We start from the raw sequence: 13,181 nt of genomic DNA, 5'->3' as shown, positions 1-13,181 counted from the left end.
CAGAGGTAGGGAGGCCACTCATGCACTCCCAGAACACCGGTGCATGTGAGATCACACTGGTGGGGGGCGGAGCGGCATGGTCTTCAAAATGGCATTCCCCCTCCCATATGGGACAAAAAACATGTAGTTATATCTCATTACCGGCTGGGGGACAAACCACCCAAAAAGTGGCCTCCCTTGACCGGGAAGTACAAGGAAACAGTGAGACCATATTGGTCAGCAAGATCTGCAGTCGTCTCAGTACACAGCTGCCTAACCATTGTTAAGTGATTTGTAGGCATCACAGCAAAGGAAAGTTTTGAGGAGGGATTCAAAGGTGGATAATGTGGTAGTTTTGTGGATGTTTAATGGCAACTTAGCTATGTACACCATTCAAAGAAAGTTCCTGTCCCAAGGAAATAACTCATTGTATATACCCTGTCAGCATTCTGCCAGTCAAGCGTCATGGAGGGGCAAATATCTTCTTTCTCAGAATCTGATTCTAGTTGCGAAATAGAACATTATATTATCCATTGTTTTTATGTTGGCCCCAGCCATTAGAAAATAAATTTATTTCTTTACTCTTGCAGCTGGTAGCAAACTCTGCGTGTCTGTCATCCAGCACAATAGATCACCTTCACCAATTTTCATCCTTTGTGCATAATAGAAATAATTATATGCTAATCTAGGACTGGAGCCAAAAGAAGGCATTTATAACATTAAAAACTATCCTAATTTTCCTGAAAAGAGTCACAGAGGCCTGACACTTATTGCATCTGTGGTGGTTTGGCGACTGTGTATCACTGGCCATTTACTACATGGAGCTACACCTACAGCCAAAACCGACGCCTCAGTCTTCCCACTACCTCTTACCCTCCAGATCCTGCATGTGGCTAGGTGGGTCTCTCCTACAAACACTAAGCATGTTCTCCTACAGGGCAAACTAGCTTGTCCTGCTACAATTTGAAACATCTGTGCAGGCATTTATAAAGCCAAACTGTTTTTTCTTAGAGGAATGCACAAACAAGGAAAACAGGAGAGTTAAAAAGAGAAGGGAATTGATCCTCAATTCTAAACCCATTACCCAAGCCAAAAATGGACACAGAATGGTTACAATTTTCTTTGCCCCTTCTGCACGTTCCCACTTTATATGGTTGCAGTCAGAGGCTGTACCACAGGGGAAATGGTAGGAGGATTTTCTTCATTCTGATGAGCTGCCGTTGTCAAATGGAGGGGATAGAGCACTGATCTGGAAGACCAGAAATCTGAGTTTTTGTATTCGCCTCTTGCTGAAGCTCACACAGCAGACCTATGGCAATCATTTCACCTCTGTACCTCAGTTTCCCCCAGGCAAATAGGGATAGCAATACTCCTCCAAAGTGCTTTGAGAGCCAAAATGAAACATGCTATAGAAGAGCCAAGTGTTACTATTGTTGTTTAAAATTCCTATAGCCTGAAGAAGAAGATGATGACAATTCAGGGGGGGAGGGATAGCTCAGTGGTTTGAGCATTAGCCTGCTAAACCCAGGGTTGTGAGTTCATTCCTTGAGGGGGCCTCTTAGGGATCTGGGGCAAAATCAGTACTTGGTCCTCCTAGTGAAGGCAGCGGGCTGGACTCCATGACCTTTCAAGGTCCCTTCCAGTTCTAGGAGATAGGATATCTCCATTTATTTATTTTAATTTAAATGGAAGACACTGATTAATGCAGAGATTCTTAATTCCACTGGGTGGCAGCTGTGCCTTTGTTTAGGTCAGGAGTTATATTCCCCTGGTTGGGTCAGGATAACAACCACCTGTTTGCTAGAAGGAAGCAGATCCAAAACCAAGCAGTGCAAGCTGTGAGAATCTGTACCCAGCTGAGGTGGCCACGCTGTCCTTCTGTACACTCTGACTGCTTTTACTCTCTGAATCCCTTCTTGTTCTACTGATGTTAAACCAAGATTCCCCCGAACCCAAATACATGTTGCACATGCTGGTGTGGTGTATTGTTTGGATTATGCTCAGTGATTCTTTTTAAATGGGTACAAACCAAAACTACACTAGCAGCAGCCGTCAGCACACTTTTGATGCTGTTGCAATATGCATGAAGTACAGAAGGAGGAACATCAGATTCCTTACTATGTAAGAGAAAGAGAGACTGCCCTGAACAAATGTCTCCCATTATACCCAACTCTGCATTAGTACAAATCAGATACAAACACCACCAACTCCTGGCTATCCAAGGACTTGGCTGAAACCAGCAATTGGATGAAGAGCAGTTGGCTGTAGAGGGAGGCATGGTAAGGGCAAATTGATTGTCATTGAGACCACTTACACTAAGGCCTGGTCTACGCTATGAGTTTAATTCAAATTTAGCAGCGTTAAATTGAATTAACCCTGCACCCATCCACACAACGAAGCCATTTATTTCGAAATAAAGGGCTCTTAAAATCGATTTCTGTACTCCTCCCCGATGAGCGGAGTAGCGTTGAAATCGATATTGTCATTTCGAATTAGGGTTAGTGTGGCCACAAGTCGATGGTATTGGCCTCCGGGAGCTATCCCACAGTGCACCATTGTGACCGCTCTGGACAGCAATCTGAACTCGGATGCACTGGCCAGGTAGACAGGAAAAGCCCCGCAAACATTTGAATTTCATTTCCTGTTTGCCCAGCACAGGAGAGCACAGGTGACCACAGAGAGCTCATCAGCACAGGTAACCATGCAGGCCGATAATCAAAAAAGAGCACCAGCACGGACCGTACGGGAGGTACTGGATCTGATCGCTATATGGGGAGAGGATTCAGTGCTAGCAGAACTTCGTTTGAAAAGATGAAATGCCAAAACTTTTGAAAAAAATCTCCAAGGGCATGATGGAGAGAGGCCACAATAGGGACTCAGAGCAGTGCCGCGTGAAAGTCAAGGAGCTCAGACAAGCCTATCAGAAAACAAAGGAGGCAAACGGTTGCTCCGGGTCAGAGCCGCAGACATGCCGCTTCTACGCTGAGCTGCATGCAATTCTAGGGGAGGCCGCCACCACTACCCCACCTCTGACCGTGGATTCCGAGGCGGGGGTAATCTCATCAGCTACACCTGAGGATTCTGCGGATGGGGAAGAGGAGGAGGAGGATGAGCTTGCAGAGAGCACACAGCACTCCGTTCTCCCCAACAGCCAGGATCTTTTTCTCAGCCTGACTGAAGTACCCTCCCAACCCAGTATCCAAGACCATGACCCCATGGAAGGGACCTCAGGTGAGTTTATCTTTTAAAATATAAGACATGGTTTAAAAGCAAGGGTTTTTTAATGATTAATTTGCCCTGAGGACTTGGGATGCATTCGCGGCCAGTACAGCTACTGGAAAAGTCTGTTAACGTGTCTGGGGATGGAGCGGAAATCCTCCAGGGACATCTCCATGAAGCTCTCCTGGAGGTACTCCAAAAGCCTTTGCAGAAGGTTTCTGGGCAGTGCAGCCTTATTCCGTCCTCCATAGTAGGACACTTGACCACGCCATGCTAGTAGCAAGTAATCTGGTATCATTTCATGACAAAGCCTGGCAGCGTATGGTCCCGGTGTTTGCTGGCATTCAAGCAACATCCATTCTTTATCTTGCTGTGTAATCCTCAGGAGAGTGATATCGCTCATGGTAACCTGGTTGAAATACGGGAATTTAATTAAGGGGACAGAGGTGGCCCTTCCTACTGGGCTGTTTGCCTGTGGCTGAAAATAAATCCTTCCCTCTAGTAAGCCAAGCGCAGGGGGCGGTGGGGGGGGGATTGGTGCTAAGATTTTCACGTGTGCCTAGCAGGGATCTTCCCTGATACCAGCCACGTGGTGGGGGGAGGGAGGGATAAAGCGATCATCCCAGAGAATTGGATGGGGGGGGGGGGCTAGTTTGTTTTCTGCTGCCGAAGGTTAACAGGAAAACCGCAGCACTCAACAGGCTTTGCTTGGTATGTGGGAAAGGAGGACGCAGAAGCTGAAAGACAATGGCTTACCATGGCCGCATGCAAGCCGAATTCTGTTGCCCGGACCTGCGTCTGTGATCTCTAGCAGCAAAGCCACAGGCACTCAATATTAAGAGGCAAAATGCGACCTTGCACAGAAATCACATGTGCTATGTAATGTGAATAGTGTTGTTCACTGTGAAAGAGTATAAGCATTGTTCTGTAAAATGCATCTTTAAAAAATTCTCTCATTTTTTCCCTCCCTCCAGCAGCTGCAAATTTTTCAAGCCTCCCTCCTCCGTCCCAAAGCTATCTCAGATAAGGTGTTGGAAAAAGAGGATGCGAGACAAGATGTTCGCGGAAATCATGGAATCCACCCACAATGAAAGAGCTCATCTGAATGAGTGGAAGGACATGGTTTCAAAGTATAGGAAAGATGCCAGTGAACGTGAGGACAGGAGGGACTAACGTGAGGAGAGGAGAGACACTCGAGATGAGAGGTGGCGGCAGGAAGATCAGAGGAGGCAGGATGCAATGCTGGGGCTGCTGCGTGAGCAAACAGACATGCTCCGGTGTCTGATGGAGCTTCAGGAATGGCAGCAGGATCACAGAGTGCCGCTGCAGCCCCTGTATAACCGCCCTCCCCCCTCACCATGTTCCATAGCCTCCTCACCCAGACGTGTAAGAACGCGGGGGGGGAGGGGGAGGGAGGCTCCATGCACTCTCCCATTCCACCCCAGTGGACAGCCCAAGCAAAAGGCTGTCATTATTTTAACCTTTTTTAGTGGCCTTTTCCTTCCCTCCGATCCTCCTCCCAAACCCCACCCGGTCTACCTTGTCAGTTCTCTCCCTCTTTTTATAATCAATTAATAAAGAATACATGATTTTTAAACGATAATGACTTTATTTCCTTTGAAAGCAAACTGTGATCGAAGGGGGAGGGTGGGTTGCCTACAGACAATGAGTCAATAAAGGGGGCGGGTTTTCATCAAGGAGAGACAAACAGAACTTTCACACGGTAGCCTGGCCAGTCACAAAACTGGTTTTCAAAGCTTCTCTGATGCGCCGCACTTCCTGGTGTGCTCTTCTATTTGCCTTGGTGTCTGGCTGCGTGTAATCCGCAACCAGGCGATTTGCCTCAGCCTCCCACCCTGCCATAAACGTCTCCTCCTTTACTCTCACAGATTGTGGCGCAAGCAGCAATAACAATGGGGATATTGGTTTGGCTGAGGTCTGAGCGAGTCAGTAAAGTGCGCCAGCAACCTTTTAAATGGCCAAATGCACATTCCACCACCATTCTGCACTTGCTCAGCCTGTAGTTGAACAGCTCCTGACTCTTGTCCAGGCTGCCTGTGTATGGCTTCATGAGCCATGGCATTAAGGGGTAGGCTGGGTCCCCAAGGATAACTATTGGCATTTCAACATCCCCAACGATTATTTTCTGGTCTGGGAAGTAAGTCCCTTGCTGCAGTCGTTTAAACAGAGTAGTGTTCCTGAAGACGCGAGCGTCATGAACCCTTCCCGGCCAGCCCACGTTGATGTTGGTGAAATGTCCCTTGTGATCCACCAGTGCTTGCAGCACCATTGAAAAGTAACCCTTGCAGTTTATGTACTGGGTACCCTGGTGCTCTGGTGCCAAGATAGGGATATGGGTTCCATCTATCGCCCCACCACAGTTAGGGAATCCCATTGCAGCAAAGCCATCCACTATGGCCTGCACATTTCCCAGAGTCACTACCTTTCGTAGCAGCAGCTCAATGATTGCTTTGGCTACTTGCATGACAGCAGCCCCCACAGTAGATTTGCCCACTCCAAATTGATTCCTGACTGACCGGTAGCTGTCTGGCATTGCAAGCTTCCACAGGGCTATCGCCACTCGCTTCTCAACTGTGAGGGCTGCTCTCATCCTGGTATTCTGGCACTTCAGGGCAGGGGAAAGCAAGTCACAAAGTTCCATGAAAGTGCCCTTACACATGCGAAAGTTTTGCAGCCACTGGGAATCGTCCCACACCCGCAACGCTATGCAGTCCCACCAGTCTGTGCTTGTTTCCTGGGCCCAGAATCGGCGTTCCACTGATAAAACCTGCCCCTTCAACAACATGATATCCAAAGCGCCGGAACCCGCGGTTTGAGAGAATTCTATGTCCATGTCCTCATCACTCTCGTCGCCGCGCTCCCGTCATCACCTCCTGCTTGCCTCGTTTTTCTGGTCCTGGTTCAGCATAAACTGCACAATAATGAGCAAGGTGTTTACAATGTTCATGACTGCTGTCTTGAGCTGAGCTGGCTCCATGCTTGCCATGGTATGGCGTCTGCTGTGTTCACCCAGGAAAAAAGGCGCGAAACAGTTGTCTGCCATTGCTTTCGTGGAGGGAGGGGTGAGGCTGTACCCAGAACCACCTGCGACAATGTTTTTTACCCCATCAGGCATTGGGATCTCAACCCAGAATTCCAATGGGCGGGGGAGACTGCGGGAACTATGGGATAGCTATGGTATAACTACCCACGGTGCAACGCTCTGGAACCGACACTAGCCCCGGTACATGGACGCACACCGCTGAATTAATGTGCTTAGTGTGGCCGCATACATTCGACTTTATACAATCTGTTTCCAAAAATTGAATTCTGTAAATTCGGATTAATCCCGTAGTGTAGACATACCCTTGGTTGCAACGCCAATCATATTTGGCGCATCCACCCCTCTGTCTCCATCTATGAAGGAGTGGACAGGCCAAATTTGAGGGTGCTGCAACCTTCTTTAGCCACGTGAAATGTTGGGAGGTATGCGCCCTGTTGAGGGCATCAGCCTTCAGATCATGGTATAGTTAAAGCTATACAACTCCCACCCACCATCTCCCAATCCCCTCCAGTGTGGATTCAGTTCTACCAGTAAAAAGGTGCTTATACAGGGATAGCTTATTCCCATACAGGGAATATGTATGACTACATGCTCCCAACTGACATAGCTATACTGATATAAAAACTGCATATAGACCAGGGCTCACACATATGGGAGCTAGATCTTTTGCTTACTCTCCTATGATCTGTCTTAGTCACTCTTACCATCTCACATTTTCACTGTCAGGCTCCAATCAGTGAAACTCTCCATCGCTCTCTGTACTTTCCTACTGATTCATATTTCTGACTGTCTTTGAAGTAAAGGTGTGAACACCTTCATCATTATTCCCAGCATGAAGTCATGGTTTGGTTTACTGCCGAGAAAATATTATTTCTCCATTTCAGCACCTTGGGAATCAGTTTTTATGCAGGTTGATGTCTCTTTGGCACAAAATACCATTTACAGAAAAAAAAAAAAAACACCTGACAAAGCCACATAGCAGCAACGTAGGGTGCAGAACTACTTGTTTGTTGGGTTTTTTATTTAGTTCAGATGGACAAAATACCTCTGAAAATCCTGAAAGATTTATGGACTGGGCTGCAAACTAACTGCAGTACTCGCTGCTTGAAGGCAGACAAGTTCTTTATTGTTGTGATGGGAGGGCCTCCCAGAAATTCTCATTAAGCCACCACTGGCCTTTAGACCACAATTTCAGAACCGCTGTATTTTCACAAAGCCTGAATGACTGCCTTCACTTTTGTGAAGCAAGTGTCAATTATTCAGTGAATCCAGGAATCTTCCTATTTAGTTAGGATAGAAATGTTCTCCCTAAAGTATTCTCTTCTGAAGTGTCTTAAAGTAAGCACGGACTATATAGCTAATCACCAAACTTGTGATTTTTAATTGTTTCTAATCTGTAAACGTCTCCCCCAGAGAAACACTTATTCTCCCTTCATTTCTGTGCATACATTGAATTAACAGAACAGATCAGTAGGATGGTTCATGCAAACACACTAGGCCAGATTCTATCCTGAGATCTGTCTCCTTTATGCCACTGAGGTGACATCAAGGGGATGGATTCTGGCTGCAAGTGGCCAGCAGGAAATTTCCCTCTTGTGGAAGAACTCTCTCCTCTCGCTCCTCCTCCCCGCCAACCCCAGTGAAATTGATGAGCACCTACGACAACCACGCTGCCTTCCCTGTGGTATAATGGGTGTGTCAAGACAGGGAGGAGGCATGGTAGAGCTATGCTATGCCTATCAGATGCTGGGATAAGGATTCTGCTCCAGCGACATTGGCATAAGTCAGAGAAACTCCTTGGACCAGCCCTAGTAGCACAGAGCCATACCCAGTAACCTGATACCCTTTCCCTCTGGTGTCCAGCAGATCTTGGCCACAGGAAAGAATCTGACCCCCTCTGCTGAGCCACAGTTCTGAACACTGGTTTAATGTTGCTTCACAATTTTTCATATGACTAATCTGGATGCCAAGGTATTTGCATGTGAGGATGTATCAGTGAAAGGGAACACTAAAAACATAATTAGAGGGCCAGAGTTCAGAGGCTTGTTATTAGAAATGGTCAGAAAATAAGCTTTGATGAGAGTTAAAAGAACCATTCAACTTTTATGTAAATGTTGCTTTGTTTCTATTGGAGCCCCAGACTGCTTCGCTGATATTGCTTGCAGTACTGGGCCGTGCCGCCCTCTGCAAAGCAGGTATCTTGTTGCATACTGTTTTGTACAGTATTGTAAACTCTTTGCCACACTTCCTCATGGGAAGAAAGAGACCAATATTTGAACAAAAGATAGCCCTGAAGTTTATTTTGGCATGTTCTCCTAGTACACTGCTGTCGTGCAGGAGCCCTAGGTGTAAGAGCTGTGAGTCACTGCTTAGCACTGTGCTGTTGCCAGGTGGGCACCTCCTGAACAACTTCAGGGTGTTCTCCCCACACAAGTTTCTTATGTGTGCCAAATATCATTTCCTGTTGGTGAACCTTCAGGTAATATTCTTAAAAACAAGTTGGTCTAACAGATCAGGACAGTCTGAGAGCTTTGCATCAGGAGCGCTATAGTGAAGGGACTAATAAGTAACAGGATCCTCATTTGCTTGTTTTTTCTTCTTCCTTTCTTTCCTCCCATACACACATCCTTCCTCCCCACCCACCCCCCAAAAAAGAACTGTTCGTAATTTAATATTTCTAATGTTGTAGTGTCCAAAAGTCCCCAGCAGGATTGTGGTCCCTTGTGTTACAGATAACACTCCCAAAGAAGTTGCAATCCAACTAGACTCTCTTTCTTAGTTTCAGGATGATACTGCCAGCCCCAAACATTGCAAAATCATAAGATTCCCTTACAAATAATACTTTGGAGGTTGCTTATATTCGCCTTCTGGTGTTGAAATCTTTTGGGCTCACACTTTCAAACTTTTCTTCATAATTAGGAGTACTAGAAATTTGCTTTAAAAAAAAAAAAAAGCTAAGATTCGTGTGCAGTCACATGACCACAGGAGGTGGGGCTTGAAGGGGGGACGATATAAAATATCATGAAACTTTCAGTAAAATTGTAAGTTGCTAACACTGTACTTTGCTTCTTGTTTTTCCATATATTAAAGGCCAAATATACTTTCAGTCTGTCTTTGATTTCAGACCAAGGAAAACAACCAGATAAGTTGGCACTAATGTAAAGTCTTCAGGAGGGAGCATAGTATGTGTACTCACTGCAGCAGCTGCAATCATAAACTGAAACTGCTCTCCAAAATGGAAGGCCTAACAACTTACACAGGAAGAGAGTACTTAGAAACGTACAGGTGCAGTACACACAAGAGAGTCAGAACAGGTAACTAGCTAGTACCTTCTGAGAGGTTTGCATTTAAATTATGGTCAAAGGTACCCGTCAAGAAGGGCATTCCAGGTGCTCAGATATTATAATAGTTCTGTAGATTAAATAGGATGCTCACTCCTAATATTCTGGGACTTTGTAAAAGTGTAAAAATATAAGGAAAACTCTTCTTAACCAAAAAATGTTTAAAAATACTGTGTATATAATTCTTTTTTGACACTTTTTTTGTAGATTTAATATTTTACAAAAGCTTCCTGTTATGTAAAAGAATAGTACAGACAGTGATAACCTAAAATGACTTAATCATCAAGAAATGTCAACACTCCCACCTAGTCTACACTAGCAACTTTTGCCAGTTGTCTGTTAGGGGTGTGACTTATTTTTTTGTTGTTGTTGTTCATTTAGTAACATTTTTATAAGTGCCTTTTCTGGTATGGCTTATTTTGCTTAGGGAACTGGTATAAGCTATACCATCAAAGCATTTTCTGCAGAGATAAATGGTATTTAACTAGGAAGCAATACTAGCAAACCTTTTCTAATGTAGATGAGGCCTCCGTGAGTGCTGTTCAGTTTGTCCTATGGCACAAGTGATACTCCTGAAATAACTGATCTGCAAGGGTGCAGAAAATGTCAACAGAAACTGCAGATAAAACCCATTGCTAGGTTAATAGCTCAGTGCTTAAAGGGAGTGTCTTACTGATAGCAATAATACAACACTGCTTTTTTTTTTTTTTTTTTTTTTCCCCCCCTGGCTTTCCTCCGGTGGGGCCCCTGTCAAAGCCCTGTGGCCCACCGAGATGGGCAGGCAGGGGGCAGTTAGTAACCAAAGCTCAGGTTTATATAATAAAATCTTTGGGCTAAATTCATCACTGAATTCCATTGAGTCACTGCATATCGAGGATGAATTTGGCCTATTGTGTTTGAAGAGGGAGGTATGCTGAATCCTACTCTGCTTCCTTTGTGTTGCAGAGAACAGAAGAATGGCCATACTGGTTCAGACCAAAGGTCCATCTAGCCTAGTATCCTGTCTGCCGACAGTAGCCAATGTCAGGTGCCCCAGAGGGAATGAACAGAACAGGGAATCATCAAGTGATTCATCCCTGTCACCCATTCCCAGCCTCTGGCAAACAGGCTAGGGGCAACTCATTTATCCAGCACTACTGGCAGAGTATGTCCAACTTATCAACCTAGCTGTGGCAGTGTCTTCACTTAAATTTGGCTCCTGATGATGTAAGTACCCTGCTATGCTGATTCAGTAACACCACCTCCCCAAGCAGAATAAAGTCACAGTGGTAGTTTGGTCGATACAGTGAGTATACACACTGTGTTACTTACGTTGACCATTAGTGACCTTCAGCAGCTGTCCCACAATGCCCTACACTGACTACTCTGGTCACCGTTGTGAACTCTGTTGCCCAGGGGTTAGGTAGACAGGAAGCCTCTCTTCCCTGTTAAATCCCCACAAATTTTTGAAATTCCTTTTCCTCATTGCCTGGCATGGCAAGCACACCTAGCAGCTCTCCACGGTCCAGTGTAACTGCCCAGCTGACCATCCCAGCTACATGCTCCAGACATGCTCCTGCCTGGAGTAGACAGGAGATATTGGATCGACTGGGCCTATAGAGAGAAGAGGCTACACAGGCACAGCTGTGAACCAGCTATAGAAACATCAGCATCTATGGGCAGCTTGCTCAGGGGATTCAGGAGAAGGGCTACAACAAGGACCAGCAGCAGTGCGGCATGAAAGCCAAGGAGCTGTGGCAGTCATACCAGAAGGCCAACAATTGATCCGGTGCCAAGCTGCAGACCTGCCACTTTTACAAAGAGCTGCATGCCATCCTCAGAGGAGACCTCACCACCATCCCCAAGAGCACCATGAATATTTCCAAGGACTCCAAATCACACGCCCTTGCCATGAACAACAAGGAGCAGAAGGTGGAAGAGGAGGAGAAATATGGGGGACCGGCAACCGGGGGATCCAGCTGCACCACAAGCCAGGACCTGCTTTTTGACTCCACTGCACTCCTGTCACTCTTGATAGTTGAGCATGGGCAAGCGTGATGCAGGGGAAGGAACCTCTGGTAAGTATGCAATGTACTTTGAAATTATAGGGATGGAACCCCCACAGTAGTAGGACACATTTTCTGGTCTGCTCATTTTTACCTGTGCTAGAAGAGGTAGTGAAAGAACCAAGAGAGGTAGCGTTGCTATCTGTTTTTCATCCCCTTCTGGAGTTTGGCAGTGGGGGCCACGTGGAGCAGTTTGTTTACGTGCACCATGTCCCATGAATCCTCTGTAGAGAGCTATCTATGAAACTTTCATTGAGGTTGTCACGGAGTATTGGGGAACTCAGGGCCCTGCACCCCCGGCTTCCTGCGATTCACCATGACTCTCAGCCAGCCAGTAAAGCAGAAGGTTTATTTGGATGACAGGAACACAGTCCAAGACAGGTCTTGCAGGCACAGACAACAGGGCCCCCCTCAGTTAGGTCCAGCTTGGGGTCCCAGGGCATCCCAGCCCCCCCCTTTGGGGGGTCAGAGCCATCTCTGCCTCCCAGCCATCTCTCCAGCCTCCTTCCAGCCTGCTTCCAGCACTCTGCCTTCAGCGACCCCTCCCACAGCCTTTGTTCAGTTTCCCGGGCCCCGGAGTCATCTGACCTCCAACCCCCTCCTGGGTTCTCATGTTACAAGCTCAGGTATGTTCCCTTGGGCCGGCTCCCATCCCCCGATGCAGACCATCCTAGTCACACTCCCCTGTCAGCATTCACACACCCCAGTTCGTCACATCTCTCCCCCCTTCGAGACCGAACTGAGCAGGGTCACTTTAGCCAGTGACCCGGGGAAGTTCGAACCTACCCCCGTTCCCATGGATGCCCCCGCATCCCTCCAGTTCCTTGGTGAGAATTACACCAGGCCCCTCCAGTTCCACGCCCCCCCTTAGGTCGGGGGTGCTTGATGGCACTCGCAGTTCGCATGTGGGAAGGTTTATGCGGCCTGTGCCCTTTTCCCACCCCCATACCTCTGGGGTTCCAACTGGGCTGTGGTCTTCTCCCAGCGCTCCAGTCTGGAGGTCTGTGCTTTGGGCTCTCTTGGTTTAGAGCCGCCCTTTTAACCTTGGCCACCCTCTGGAAAGGATCCTTTATGCTGGGCAAGGGTCCTAAAGCTCTTTTCCCCTTGTCCCAGGCCTTCCTCCCCCTCTGACAGGGGTCACAGGATCCGCAGTACTGTCGGACAGTAACAAAGATCCCAGGCCAGTAAAAGCTCCGTAGCAGCCTCTGCTGGGTACGCCAGGTTCCCTGGTGCCCTGAGAGGGGAATGTCATGGGCCCGGCACAGCAGCTGGCGGCGATACTTCTGGGGTACCACCAGCTGCCTCCTGATCCCCCCTGACTCCATTTTCCCTGGGGGAGCCCATTCTCGGTACAGGAACCCCTTCTCCCACAGGAACCTTTTCCGGCCACCTCGTTCCATGGTCTGTACCGCATTGAGGTCGGCCAGGTCCCTTATCTTCCGCAAGGAGGGGTCTCTCTGTAACTCGGCCTGGAACTCAGCAGCTGGGACAGGGATGGCCACCTGCTCTTTCTCGCCCGCTGGGTCCGAAGCT

At 47.4% G+C, this 13,181-nt stretch overlaps 1 protein-coding gene across 1 annotated transcript in view; it reads left to right on the top strand.

The window, feature by feature from the left end:
* The window catches only part of PXDC1 (PX domain containing 1), an 87,613-nt gene extending 83,307 nt beyond the window's left edge, over positions 1–4,306 (top strand). The window contains exons 7-8 of the transcript XR_010598717.1: positions 570–3,210; positions 4,173–4,306. The gene's annotated coding sequence lies outside the window, so the exon portion shown is untranslated. The remainder of the gene's footprint in view (positions 1–569; positions 3,211–4,172) is intronic.
* Positions 4,307–13,181: the final 8,875 nt, after the last annotated feature.

This window comes from Chrysemys picta, chromosome 2 (genome assembly GCF_011386835.1).
Source record: "Chrysemys picta bellii isolate R12L10 chromosome 2, ASM1138683v2, whole genome shotgun sequence".
NCBI classification, from domain to species: Eukaryota; Metazoa; Chordata; order Testudines; family Emydidae; genus Chrysemys; species Chrysemys picta.
The sequence above is the reverse complement of the archived record's forward strand: the minus strand, read 5'-3'. Positions and strand labels throughout refer to the sequence as shown.